Source organism: Bactrocera neohumeralis, chromosome 5 (genome assembly GCF_024586455.1).
Source record: "Bactrocera neohumeralis isolate Rockhampton chromosome 5, APGP_CSIRO_Bneo_wtdbg2-racon-allhic-juicebox.fasta_v2, whole genome shotgun sequence".
Classification (NCBI taxonomy): domain Eukaryota; kingdom Metazoa; phylum Arthropoda; class Insecta; order Diptera; family Tephritidae; genus Bactrocera; species Bactrocera neohumeralis.
Window position 1 is genome coordinate 34,204,681 of NC_065922.1, and position 14,265 is coordinate 34,218,945.

The following is a 14,265-nucleotide window of genomic DNA, read 5'->3' on the forward strand; positions in this document are numbered from 1 at the left end:
AGACGAGGAGTGCAAGATTTCACTAGCAGTAGCTACCTCCATATTGCCTGAACACAGCGGAATCGTCGGAAATTATAAAGCCGCTGAGCTTGCAAGAAAAGGCCCCAGTACCCAAATTCCATCTAAATAGGAATAAGCAGAGATTCCGCTGCGTTTGTGCATTCAAGCGCTGGATCTATGGGTTACGTGGGAGCTCAGCAAGCGTTGGCCAAAAACCAGTAGTTGTGGGCTTGTGAAAGGTCTATTGAACCGTTAGCTCTTAGCAAGACTCACATCACCACAATTTCTTCTCCACTAACCACCTTTCGCCAAAATAAGGTTGAAGCATCTCGGCCATAATTTTTACGAACCCGACGAATTGTCTGGATTTGATATTCTCAATAAATTTTTGACAGGCTCTAGGCATTTTGTCGAGATTTGATGGTTTTTTTCATTCACACCTAGGAAATTTGGGCATCACAACGGAGAAGCGTATTTAGCTTTTCAAATGGAATTATATGTGGCCTCACGAGAAATCAGCTTCTTTACCTCACCTAACCTGAGTAATTGTCATGACACAAAATTAGGTATATAAAGTACTATAAATGTGTACTCATTTGACCAAAATGCTCACAAAGCGTTATAGATATATTTGAAGAGAAATTGTGATTTTTAACTCTTTAGTAAGATGAAGTGGCATAAGTATGTATAGTCTACTTTTTAGTTAAATATCCTCTATCTCTTTAACTATATCTCTTAAAAGTTTTAGTAACAACAATAATAAATTTTCAAATTGGAAAAAAGCTTTTAAACTGTAAAATTGGTTTACAAGAAAACTTGCTTTCGCCATTTCCTTAATTAACAATTGGCAGTGTTTATTTCAATTAATTTTAAATTAAACATTATTTGCTTTTTCTGTTTAAAACTTTGCAAGCAAAGCACAAATTTAGCAGAAAGCTTAAAGCTGTAATTTTCACGATTTCGCTAAAGTTTTGCTGTTAAAAAGCTTGGCAAGATCAACTTGTGATGTTGATATCACGTAATCACATCACAACAGCACAAAGTAGCTGTTTGCATGGTATTTATATCAACCGCAAGTCACAGCAACACACATACACACTTGCAAGCATGCATAGCTACAAACTCGTAATATAACATACGTGTGAATATGTGTGAGCATACAAACAAAGTGAGGCGCAAAAGCACGGCGCTATACAAAGCAGCAGCCCACAGAATAGTGTATCGCTTCAAATAGAATCGCCTCAGTTGGTATTCAGAGCTGTTTGAGAATTGTTGTGAAGATCGGTGAACGCGCAAATAAAAGGTCTACGAAAAAATTTCGTACCAAAGGCAAATGAAAAGCAAACAATATATTAGTAGCCATAAGATCTAAATGAACGCACACAAAGTCGATAAATTCATAAGAGCTGACTGAAGAAATGCTAAACAAACGCAAATAAAAGCATTTGATTCAATTTGTATGTATGTAGGTGTATGTATGTACTTACTACTTGCATATGTACAGCTTGTACATAATGTAAAGTTATTTATGTGAATGCGAATAAGACGACACTAAGAGGCGGTAAACGAAACAAAGTGTTCATTCGAAAGGCAAACGCCAGCAGACAGACGAGCAAGGAAATAAAAAAAAAAAAAAAAACAGTAAAAACTGTGGAAAGCTATCTTGCAGATGCGGCAATCGGGTTTAAGAACTGCTGCAGTTTTCTACTTTATTTTTGAATTTAAACGCGCTTGCGCTCGTTAATACCGGTATTTCGGCGTAAATGAGAGAAAATGTAAGCAAAAATAAATGGAAGAAAATATAAATAATACAAAATAAGTGTAATGCAATCGAAGTATGCAGATATTTCAACTGAAATTCGCAACTTATTAATACACAAGGCGGCATAAAGTAGGACGAAGCGCTGTTGAGCAGACGTATACGCCGGAACTTTCAACTTTAACTGCAAGTTTGTACAAATAAAAAGTAAAGTAATCGTTTTGAAAAGTAAAGTAATTGTTACTAAAAGAAAAGTAATCGTTTTCAAAAGCAAAGTAATCATTACTGCACAGCAACTTTTGAAATTAGCTAACCGAAACACATATTGAAGGTATCACTAGCAGCACGTGCTCTATGCATACATTATTTAAATTGCAAACGGTAAACACGAGTTTGACGCGAGTACACAAACGTATGACTAAAGGTCACGTGATTGCGGTTAATTATTGTTGCAAGTGAAAAGCAGCGCTCATTTAAGCAATTCACAGCCAATTTTCGATAGTGTGAATTTCGCATAGCATTTCACTTTCAATTTTTCTTAATTGAAGAAGCGGCAATTTTCCAACGCAACCATATGTTGAACTACTGAGGGCAAAGCAAAAAAGCAAAAATCACGCAGCCTTTTAATTGAAAAAAAATCAAATAAAATAAAAGCAAGGAAAATAGAAAAGTAGAAATAAGTGGGAGTAGACAGCAAAGTGCGCGCAGCAATAGTATTGAGTGATAGAAGGAAACAGACGAAAACAGCAATAACCGCAGCTACGAGAGACGGGTCTATTGGTGACTGTAGTGTAATGGTGAAACCGTTGTTGGTTTACTTTTATCAATACGTTTTTGACTGGCTGGATTATTGGCGATTTCAGTGCAGCGGCAATTGCAGTCGAAACAGCAACAACAACTACAGCAACAAATACAATTTGTGGCGATCATTTGCAAGGCAAGCAATTGCAATAAGAATACTACACGTCACACCGTAGCCGGGAGGCATATATGGACTCCGCATAAATTGCATTGCTAAATTTAAAGTGAAGAACGTCAGAAGCGCCAACATTCATAATAATTAAGAATTAAGCGAAACGAGCAATGACTACAACAACACAAGCCGCGGCTGAAGCTGACTGAGCAGCTTTTGTGAACGAACGCAGCGATATTTGCTTGCAAGAAGAATATTTCAAAGAAAACGCGCACAGTTAATGCATGAAAGCAAATTTCGAGAGCCAAATCGAGCAGAGCAAAAATAAGGTGCATTCAAAATACACACACACACACACACATAAACACTTAAACTTGCAAAGTGTAAAAATAGACACATTCCCGATAAGCGAAGACGAAATTAAAAAAATAATAATATATACATAATAATTAATGCAACTAAATAACTGAAAATTATATAAATATAAATATAATAAAGATAGCATAGCCAAAACTCACCAGCAGTACTGAACATTTTAGCGGCGTTTTGAGTCCAAGAAAAAATTTATTTTTATTTGCATTTAATTTGCGTGCCTCAACTAAGCAACGTAGCACCGATAATCGCCTTGCACTCGTTTTTTCTGCTTCTTCTTCTTGTCGTTGCACACAGCACACGTGCCAAAGGACATTAACCTGCAAAAGACGGCACAAAAAATAGGAAATAAAATTATTATTTAAAAGTAAATCGCGCAGCTTTCGCACGCAATTGCAGCAATTAGCAAAGAATTTGAAATTCTCGAACATTTTCAGCGAAAATTTAAAAAACAGAAGAAACGAGTATTTTCAATTTGGTTGCGGAAATTTCACATTAAATATTTCGGTGTTTGATCTCGAAACCCGCGCAACTCGCACACTGACCTAGCCTAACGTGTACCAGCGCCTTCAAGAAACGGCAAACACACAGCAAATACAAGAAAAAATAGTGTCTTTGTAGCAAAAAATAAAAAAAAGAAATAAAAAAACAAAAAACAAACTTATCGAAATAACAAAGCATAAAAAAAAACAAAACGTACCAAGTGGCACCAAATTTAGTAAGCAAAATTTGTTAGTAAAAATAAATACTGTGATTTTGGAAAAAAGTGTAACTTAAAAATTATTCAAAGTAAAACGTGATTGTTTTTATATAATCCAACGCATTTATAATAAAAAAAGACGACTTTTCTGATCGCGTGTAATATCGATACCTTTTCACTCACCACAAAAAGCAGAGCAAAGTTCCTAAACAACGATTAAGTGAGTAAATTATATCATAAGCATGTCATTTTTATACATTATAAGCTTTTTTTATATAAATTAATATAAGTTCTACAAGTCAATGGATATCTATGTACCTCTAATTACAAACATATGTATGTAATATGTAGCAAAGAGTACTATTACGTTTGACAATGTTTGTAAAGTCGCTCATGAATTTATTATTGGTTTTTTTTTTTACTTTTAGAAGCGTTATTTTTATAAAGTACAAAAATCCATACAGAGCGGAAACATTTTTCTTATAAACTATGAAACTGTTCTAAGGTGACGTGTTATACAATGAAGTAATAACCTTTTTATATATTTAATATATGCAGAAACATATGTGCAGATGTATATTGAGATAAATTTTAAGAAAATCCAACACTTTAAAACCCATTTCAGTACTATTCTGAGCCTTACTAGTTATACTGCATTACCCCGCACCGGTATTCTTGCTTTCGCTGATGTTTTCAAATTTCTTGGCAAAGTAAAAAGCCTGAACAGGATATATTAAGTTTGCCACCATAAGGCAAATATTAATCAGCGAAAATCGATATTTTTTCAAAATATTCTGCATCTCTATACACTTTTTTAAGCGTTTGAACCAATTTTCGAATCACTTTTGTCACTCTGATTGAGGTATCTCGCAAACATGCGTTTTTGCGATGTGTGAGAGATCGCATTGTTTTGGTGAGAGTGGTTCATTTTCAACAGTTTTCCCCCTTTCTTGAAAGACAAATGGTTATGTACCTTTTAGAATTAACATTTTAAGTTACTTTAAACAACACAAAAAGCGCTCGTGTGTCAAAACGTTCTGAGCATGTATGACATCAAAAATGTCAAAATTTACATTAAAGTTGTGAGTTGCCAAATTGCAACACTAGGGTTGTCAAATCCCGAAATGTAATAGTTGGCTTTTTCTATGGAAAACTTTTTTATTTGACATGATATGCTCAGTAATCATTGAAGTAATTTTCGTAATGTCATCAAATACTGTGTAAAAAGCCTTCTCTGCACCACATGTTTTGAATAAAGTGAGACAACCTTTAGATGTGTACAACAGCTACTAAAGACTTTTCTTTATTATTGTTTAATATTTCTCAAGTTAATGTTATGAAATTTCTTGAAATAAAAAGTTGGTATGTATGAAAGAAGGTAACGAAGGCTAAATGTGGGTACAACCGAACATTTCATACTCTTGCAAATCAAAGACCGGAGAATTCCTTCGGGTGCTGGCAACCGATTTTAACTATTTTTGTCAATACCACAATGTTTTGAGTGTTACATACTAAAAACAGGCTGCTGAGTTTCATAAAGTACTTCACATACAAGCACATATTGAGTAAACACCGGCTTATCGAAATTCCTGATATTAGTTATAAGGGGACTAGATCAAACTTTTTCAAGCCCAATTTTTTTTATTTTAGACACAAAGATACACTGCTACATATGAGTGAAACACGCCTCTCTCATTTTCATTGAGATAACCACATATTGACCGATCGAGGAGTTCGAAAATCTTTATATTAAGTATATGGGGGGCTCAGGAAAGTATTGATCCGATTCCACCCATTTGTGATACACAGAGCAACTATTATAAGGAAAAAATTCTCTCTGAATTTCAATTATATGTATATCCATACACTGACTTCAAAGGTCTTATTCGTACAAAGTTTTATCTCGCTATATTAATTTATTCTTGATTTATGTACTAGAAAGTGAAAGAATAAAATAGAATTTAAAATTGGAAATATAGTATATATATGTATATTAGGGTGGATCAAAAAAAAAAATTTTTTTTTTTTCGTTTGGTACTATGAAAAATAGGTTCCTAGACACCTATAAGAAAGCCTTTCCAAAAATCTATTCATATTAATTTTTTTTCATTGAGTTATAAAATTCATAAGAAATAAAAAATGTTTCCAAAAATAATCAAACTTTAACTGTTAATATCTTTTAAACGTTTGGGTTTACGAAAAAAATCATAATAGACCTTTTTTGTAGAGCATTCAATTTCCTACAAAATCTAAGGAACAATATATTTTTTTAAGTAGTCGGAAGCGAGATATAAATTTTTCTATCTGATAATAAGAAAAAATAGAAAATTGTATGTTGGCGGACCTTCCCGTTACAAGTAAAAACTCATGTTTGGAGAGGCTTTCTTAGAGGTGTCTAGGAACCTATTTTTCCGAGTACCAAACGAAAAAAAAAAAATTTTTTTTTGAATCACTCTAATGTATATGGTTGCAATATGAAATAGGAATGCGAAATTGGAACTGATAGAAGAACATGTGTACCAGTTACATCAAGATATATTAATTTTTTACAAGCTTGCGCGAATGGACGTTCGGACGGCCAGATAGACAGTCTCCCGGATTTCAACTCGTCACTCTGATCATTTACATATGTATATCTATACAATCCTACATCTGTCTCGACTAGTTTCAGGTGATATATGTATATAAACGTTAGGTAAACAAAACTATAATTCTCTGCAGCAACATGTTGCAAGAGAAAAAATATAAAACTAATAAAAGAAAAAAACATGAATATCTAAAGAATACTATTCCCTCAGACACGAAATGCCTAACAAATTTCGAGGGCTACTTAGTAGTACTCAATGAATGAAGCAAGATCACACTAATACATTTTATGTGTATTTTGAAAACTGCCACGCGTGGCATTGTTTATCGGGTATTTTAGCCGCGGAATAAAACGTTTCAGTATTATATGTATAAATATCTATATACATACGTATATACAAAATATATACATCCGTATTTTTTAGTACGAAAATGTTTTTCTAGTTTTTTTCCATTATCTAAAAATGTATCGAGTCCGTTGGTCCATTCCGTTCATAGCAACTCAAATACTTTAACGAAATATGAAAATTTGTATAAGCGCGTATTTTTTGGCAAAATTTTACATTTAAATATGTTTTCAAATATTTATTCATAATATTTTGAAAACATATTCGGAATTCTAGCATAACATATGGCTGCTTGAAAAACGGAACTTTAAACCTTATTTTCGATACAGCATGATATGTTTTTAATTTCTCACGCAAAGTACATATTTTCATATTTTCTTGGTACAAAATATTGAATAATAGGAAAACAGCGGAATCTTATGAAGCTTTTATCCTGATGAATGTCGAAAGCCTTAAAGAGACTGGCTTTTTCTTTCATCATCGCTATTGCTTAATACTGTCCAGTAGCAAGATTATGAGCTTTACAAATATTGGGTAGTCGAAAAAGTATTTTCGTATTTCTAATCAACCTTTAACTTATTTTTTTATTTTTATAATGAATTTTAATGAACCAAATATGTACCATTTTGGGCAACCACTTTTTGCCATTTTCCGCTAGAGACAACATTCTATCAGCTTAAAACTTTACTCCATTAAGGGAGTTCAGCATTGACCAAAACAAATGGTAGTCCGATGGTGCAAGGTCAGGGCTATATGGTGAATGCATCAAAACTTTCCAGCCAAGCTCTTCCAGTTTTTGCCGAGTCATCAAAGATGTGTATGGTCTAGCGTTGTCCTAATGGAAGACGAAGCCCTTTCAGTTCATCAGTTCTGCCCGTTTTTTTCGATTGCTTGCTTCAATCTCATCAGTTGTTGACAGTGAAATGTAGAATCAATCGTTCGACCAGGCGGGAGCAGTTTATAGTGGATGATTCCTTTCCAACCCCACCGAACACTCAGCTTAACCTTGCGAGACGTCAATCCTGGGCGACCATTTGTTGAGCTTCACCACGCTGTGGTCTTTTTCGCACATTATTGTCGTATTTGATCCGTCCTTTCGTCTCCTGTTACCGTTCCCTTCTGAAATAATTCGATTTCATTTCGTTTCAGCAAAGAATCACAGATGTTAGTTCGGTTCATTAAATTTTTCACAGTCAATTCATGTGGTACCCAAACATCGACCTTTTTTTGTAGACAGCCTTTTTTAAATGGCTCAAAACCGTTTGGTGATGAATGTTAAGTCCCTTAGCGATGTCATGGCTGCTTATGTGACGGTCCTGGTCAATCGTCTCCATAATTCATTGACTTTTTCAAAGATAGGTCGACCATTGTCGGTCTATGGTGGTCCCATATCAGTGATTCCGAGATAATTGAAGCGAAAAATACGTGGAAAAATGTCAGATCAAATCCAAGCATTAACACCTCTGAGGAAACTTTTTCGCATATACACAGATGGACATATGTATGAACAGACAGACGGGCATGGCTAAATCAACTAAGCTCGTCACGCTGATCATTTCTATTGTACATATATGTACATATGTATGTATATACTTTAGAGGATCTCCAACGTACACTTCTGGGTATTACTACAAATTTCGTTTAGAATATAAAAAGTGCTGCTAAAAGCGTGTAAAAGTTTTATTTTTAAGAGCGAATCTACATTGCATTTATCATAAGATTATGACTGGTATTTGCAAGCACATAAATTTCAAAAACTTGTGTGAAATATTATTCAAAATGCATCGCTCTTCAAACTCACGTAGTAAATTGAGTTACTTGGTTGGAAGAATCAATTCCCATCTAACTTTCAATGGAATTTCCCTTTCAATATAGCAAATTTTATTTTCATTTTCCTGATAAGATGCGCGGCTTCTGTAACGTTTCTATGGAACTACCTGTGTATGTACTTTGTTGTAATGTATTTTTAGATTTGCTGCATAGGCGTTATCTCACAGCACACAGTGATTATCTCTTCCAGCTAAAAGTCACAAGTTAAAAGTCACTACTTTTGTATAGTATATAAATCAATCACCAATTCATCTGTTATGAAAGTACAGTTTTTCTGCGAAATGAATGAATATTGTTTTTAAATCAAATACTGGTAATTACCCTCCAAGCTAACACTGATCAGGTGTAAGCATTATTTCGCAAAAATACATTAAACTTACAGAAAAGTAAGGTAAATTGTTTTCCATGCTATTTTTCTGCTTAAATTGAACAAATTTATAGTTCCAAGTATATAAAACACAAGATAAATAACTAAAACAAAACTCTCAAAATTTACAAACAGACAATAGTATTTACATATGCAAATAGCATAACTTGAAAATGCTTATAAATTTACATGCATATGTACGTGTGTATGTATATCTGTATTCATAGTGTGAATGCTTGTTTGATAAATTTTAAAAGCTTTAAAGATTTTCTGCGTAACTACAGCTGTTTTATACAAGTTTCTTATAAACAAAAATAATATTTAAAAGTTGTTTTACTTAAAGGCCGTGTGGGACGCTATTCTATGTAAAATCGATTATGTGTGTACGTTAGCAAAGGTGTTGCTGTTTTTAAAAAAATTAGAAGATAACGAGGGGCTTCTTATGACATTTAAGACTTTCTTCCCAAAGAGCTAATAGATCTACAGCTCAGTATTTTGAACTGAGCGGCAACAGTCTAGAAGCCTGTAACTCGAAAACTATTAGAGATAACGACTTAAAGCTTTAGTATGGTATGTTTAAAAGTATGTACTATCAAAATATGTAAAAAATATAAACATTTAACCAACTGTGTCCCTTAAAGGGTTACATGAGTTTACGGGTTTCAAAAAATCGATCTTTTTATTGTCTTATTAAGTTCTACAACACCTATAGAATATTGTCCTAAATTCAAGTTGATCCGAGTAATAGTTTCGGCGATACAGCTTTGAGAACTTGTGCACTCGAGACTATGTAGCTAGATTAAGTGCCCCGTCTTTAAACGCGTTTTTTCTCGAAACTGTGTTTTTGAAGTCGGTTGGCAAGATTTCTCGAGAACTACTCATCCTATCTTCATGAATTTTTACAAAGTTCTACAATTCTTAAAGACTTGGAAGAAGACTTCGATTACAATTATTTGAAATTTGATATCGCGAAATTTTCACTGAATTTTTCATTTTTTTGTAAAAATGTCTGCCAAAAATTCTATTTTCAGTTTTTTTCTTCGTCCAAGTTCTGAGTTAAGGTTTTAACTAAAAAACACGTATTTCTTTCTCACTTTTTTCCGAGGAATCACCGGAAATGGTGTCGCAATGGCCGAGTTTAAAATATTTTTTTCCAAAAATTTCAGTTTTTTTGTTAATAGTGTATGTTTGTAACAATAAAAAATTGTAATAAAATATTTCATTGTCTATATAAGAAAATATATTGTTGAAAAAAGGCTGTTTTTACCCGAGGGACCCAATGTAACCCCTTAAACATGCAGCCAATTGCTGTCTACTTATCCACACAAATTTACACTAATACTTCTACCTAAATAATTGAAAACTTAATCAAACAGATTATTAATGTCAACACACTTTTAGCCACTCACTTACGGCATTTAGCTAAGCATTTAAGTATTGTATTTAAATGTCAGAATGTCGTTTGCCGTCATTTTATAAAATCATTAACTGTCACAAAGTTAACACAAATAATTATAACAATCAATATTCCGAATGAATGCGTATTTTATCATAATTATCCGCAATAAATTATTTTATGTACGTAGTATATTTTAAGCAGTCAATCTAAGCAGTGCACAACATAAGGAAATCATAGTTATATTGTCATAACATATCAATTCGTCCGCATGGCAATACACCAAGTACGTAAAGAACGCTATGCGGCATGTTAATGTGTTTAACGTTTTCAACGTCACCAACAGAACGCGTGAAGTGCCCATAAAAGCACGTTCGTGTGTGTGTTTGCATAAATTAACTCATGTAGATAAAATGATAGTTTGAACATAATATATATATATGTTGCCACGTACGTAAACACAATACACATTTGTGTACGCGCAAAATGTAGTGTTATATCCAAAGGTCATGAAACATATGTTCATTAGGGTTGTCCAGTTGACGAATCATTGTTTGAGTTATACTAGTCCCGGTCTTAGACGTGATACTCACGAAGTAATCGGTTCCTTGGTAAAAAAAAGTAAGCAACTGCCACGCCCATATAACGACATTAATCGAAAATCTATAAAATGTCATAACTGAGCACGAAATTATGATCTGTGGGCTAAAAATGCTGCAAAAATGCTTCGTCCTACAGAAGCTTTAATGTAAATATCTCTTAAGCCACTAGAGCTATAGCAACCAAATTCGCTTAGGAAAAATCCCTTAAGGACCCCGCCTACTCCCCATTTAACGGTTTCATTAAAATCTACTAAAAGCGTGATAAATCAATAAATAATTTCTTCAGAGACATACAATTTTACACCCAATATTATAGAGTAGAGTTTTGTAAGAGCTGGCCCCGCTCATATTTAACCATTTCTGGATTGGGCCGGGTTCAACTAAATTCGGTAATATTAACTTGATATTCCCAATTACGGTGTGAAAATGGGCGTAATCAGACTATCAGATGATTTGATATCACTGTGCAGTATACAAAGGGCCTTTAAAGGTGCCCTTAAGCTATTTCATCTTACGGCCAAAAATCGGACTACGACTCTTTAAGATCCCAGACACCAAACATGTGGACCCCAGTTCGTATCTTTGACTTTTAGTCGAAAATATCGGCCATACTGTGAGATATATTATTCAAATTCTTTAAAAAAAAAATATACCCTTGGGTCAAAAAAGGTTGAATTTGATCAATAATTCCCTTATATCGACCAAGCTAGTACTTTTATTGAGTTTATGTAATATCACATTTGAGTTAACTATTTCGACTTTAATATACATTTTGTTTGGGTTCACCCTAATACCAATATTTATATGATCTGAGATGTTCCTTAGTATTCTGTCACGTAGTCAACAAAGTTTCGAACAAGACGCGTCTGTCCTAACCGTCTCGAACATATGTAAATACCCGCACTAAATTGAAAAGCTTTGCCCACATATATGCTTGTGCACATATTTACATATGCATTCATATATGTATGTAAGTACGTATACTGATGAGGCTGCGAATCAAAATGCGAGCGAACGAACACCTCAGATGAATATGAAAATTCGCCAATTTGCTTATCGCAGCTATTGTGTTGTTTTTGGTTGTTGCTTTTCATGAACTGTTTATTTTATTTGACTGAATGACGTAGAAAGTGATTGCCAAAATGAAATTCGTATACATATAAACATGAATATGATAATATATTCTATTTTGTGTGTATTTGATATTGCTTCTTGATTGAGAATAAGTATTTATTCGAAATTTCTTAATATAGATGTATAAACATACGTATCGTCACCTAAAATGCAAAATAGCGTAACATCACTTTTCATAAGTGTACATGCGAAGGAAAAACGATATAATAGAAACCACTCATATTGAAAAAAACTTTTAGTTTTGGTTATAAAATGGTTATATATTGGTTATATCTGACAGCGGAACCTGAAAACCTTATGCTACGCAATAAAAAATTAGATTTTTTTGATGATATGTTATTGACAATATATGTATGTAATATAAAATAAAACTAATCTAAAAAAATATATATTGGTAGTCGAAAAAGTCTTTTCGTATTTCTAATCCAACTTCAACTTGTTTTTTATATTTATACTAATAAATATATAAACAAATATGCACCATCTTGGTCGATTTCTTTTTGCCATTTTTTCGCTAGAGACTTTATTCCATCATTGTAAACCTTTCGTTAGTTTAAATCGAAATGTCAAAATTTCCAGAACGGAAGCGAGCGAACCATTGTTGTGCTACACGAACTGATACAGCATCGTCTTCGTAAACTTCACAAATTTCATTGGTGGCTTGAGTGGCATTCTTCCCTTTTTTTACAAAAATTTCAAAATATCGCGAATTTCTTCATTATTTGCACTCATTTTTGAATAGCTGTACATTTTTCAGCAGCCCCGAATTTAATTTTGTTTTTGTTAAATGAAGCTTAAAATCTCACCTTTCCAACACTAAATGATATGACACAATGTGATTGGTAGCACTGGAGATACATATACGACTGCGCCGACATCTACTGAGAAAATACGAAATTACTTTTTCGACTACACAATATTTTCATTTTATTTTATTTAACTAATATTTTTTTCATATTTATGATACATATCGTCACCTAAAATGTAAAATAACGTATCATCAAAAAAATCGAAATTGAGTATCCTATTGATTACGATTCACTACTTCAAATTACATACATAATATTACAAATGTCCAACATTTTCAGGTTCTGCGCTCATATGAACCAGTTTTAACCAATATTAAAATTTTTTTTCAATCTTGTTCCATTTAATTTCGTGTTTCATTCATGCCACTGTTTATTTTCGAAAATGTTGTTACGTTATTTTGCATTTTAGGTGACGATATACATATACTATATGCTTCTTTTGTGTTAATTTAAATACTCCTATTATTAATACCGTTAGCTTAGATGGCTCCAAAGATTAGAATTAAAAATAGAAAACAATTCATTAACTTTTGAGCTAAGTCATAATTTCGCGTATACAAAACAAAAATATGTACATAAATACAAAATAAATGAATAAGCATTTAGCATAACAAACAAACTTAGCATTTATGTACATGTATACATACATACTTATGTATGTACATATGCATGTATGCATACAGCGCGCTACTGTCGAGTTTTTCTATGTACCCGTATAACTGTATATACATACATTTACATTTATCTAAAAGCGAACGGGAATATCGTTGCCGAGGGGCCAAAACGAGGTTTAAATAGGTTTGTAGGTCACAAATGATTGGTGCATCAGTTTGAAGTCTACAAACGCATATACATACTTATGTATGTATATGTGTGGATATGTACATACAAGTTCGTATCCAAGTATATTTGTGTACTTATATTTACTATATGTACACATACGTTTGTATGATCATAACGTTTTTTATGCGCCTTTTTAGCGCTTGCCGCAGCAGCTAATATTGCTGTAGTGGCAATTTTTTTACTTTGAAGTGAAGTTTTTGCAATATATGTACATACACACAGACACATAAAAAGGTACATTATTTTTCTTATTTGTTGAATATAACTTATACATACATACTATATACATACATTTGTACATATGAAGAAAAAGTTTTTTTCTTTACCGAACGGATTTTTTAATTATTTCGGCTGAGTTCAACCAAAGACGGTTAAAGGGCGCAAATTATCTTTTAACTATACAAAAAATATGGTTATTTAGGCATTTCTCGATTTTCTAACGAAATTAATTCTTATCTCTCGAATTGGCTCGATATACGGTCTGAAAAATTGTGAGTGAGTTGTTTCAGTAGAGAGTTGGATCTCAGCTTAGTAATACTCGTCGTGCCATTCTTCGCTGAATAAAGTATATTAAGTTTGCCATGAAGTTTGTAACATTCAGAAAGAA

At 33.1% G+C, this 14,265-nt stretch overlaps 1 protein-coding gene across 1 annotated transcript in view; it reads left to right on the forward strand.

The window, feature by feature from the left end:
- Nucleotides 1–1,256: 1,256 nt before the first annotated feature.
- LOC126759865 (uncharacterized) overlaps nucleotides 1,257–14,265 on the forward strand; it is a 53,797-nt gene continuing 40,788 nt past the window's right edge. Inside the window, exon 1 of the mRNA XM_050475032.1 lies at nucleotides 1,257–3,964. The gene's annotated coding sequence lies outside the window, so the exon portion shown is untranslated. The remainder of the gene's footprint in view (nucleotides 3,965–14,265) is intronic.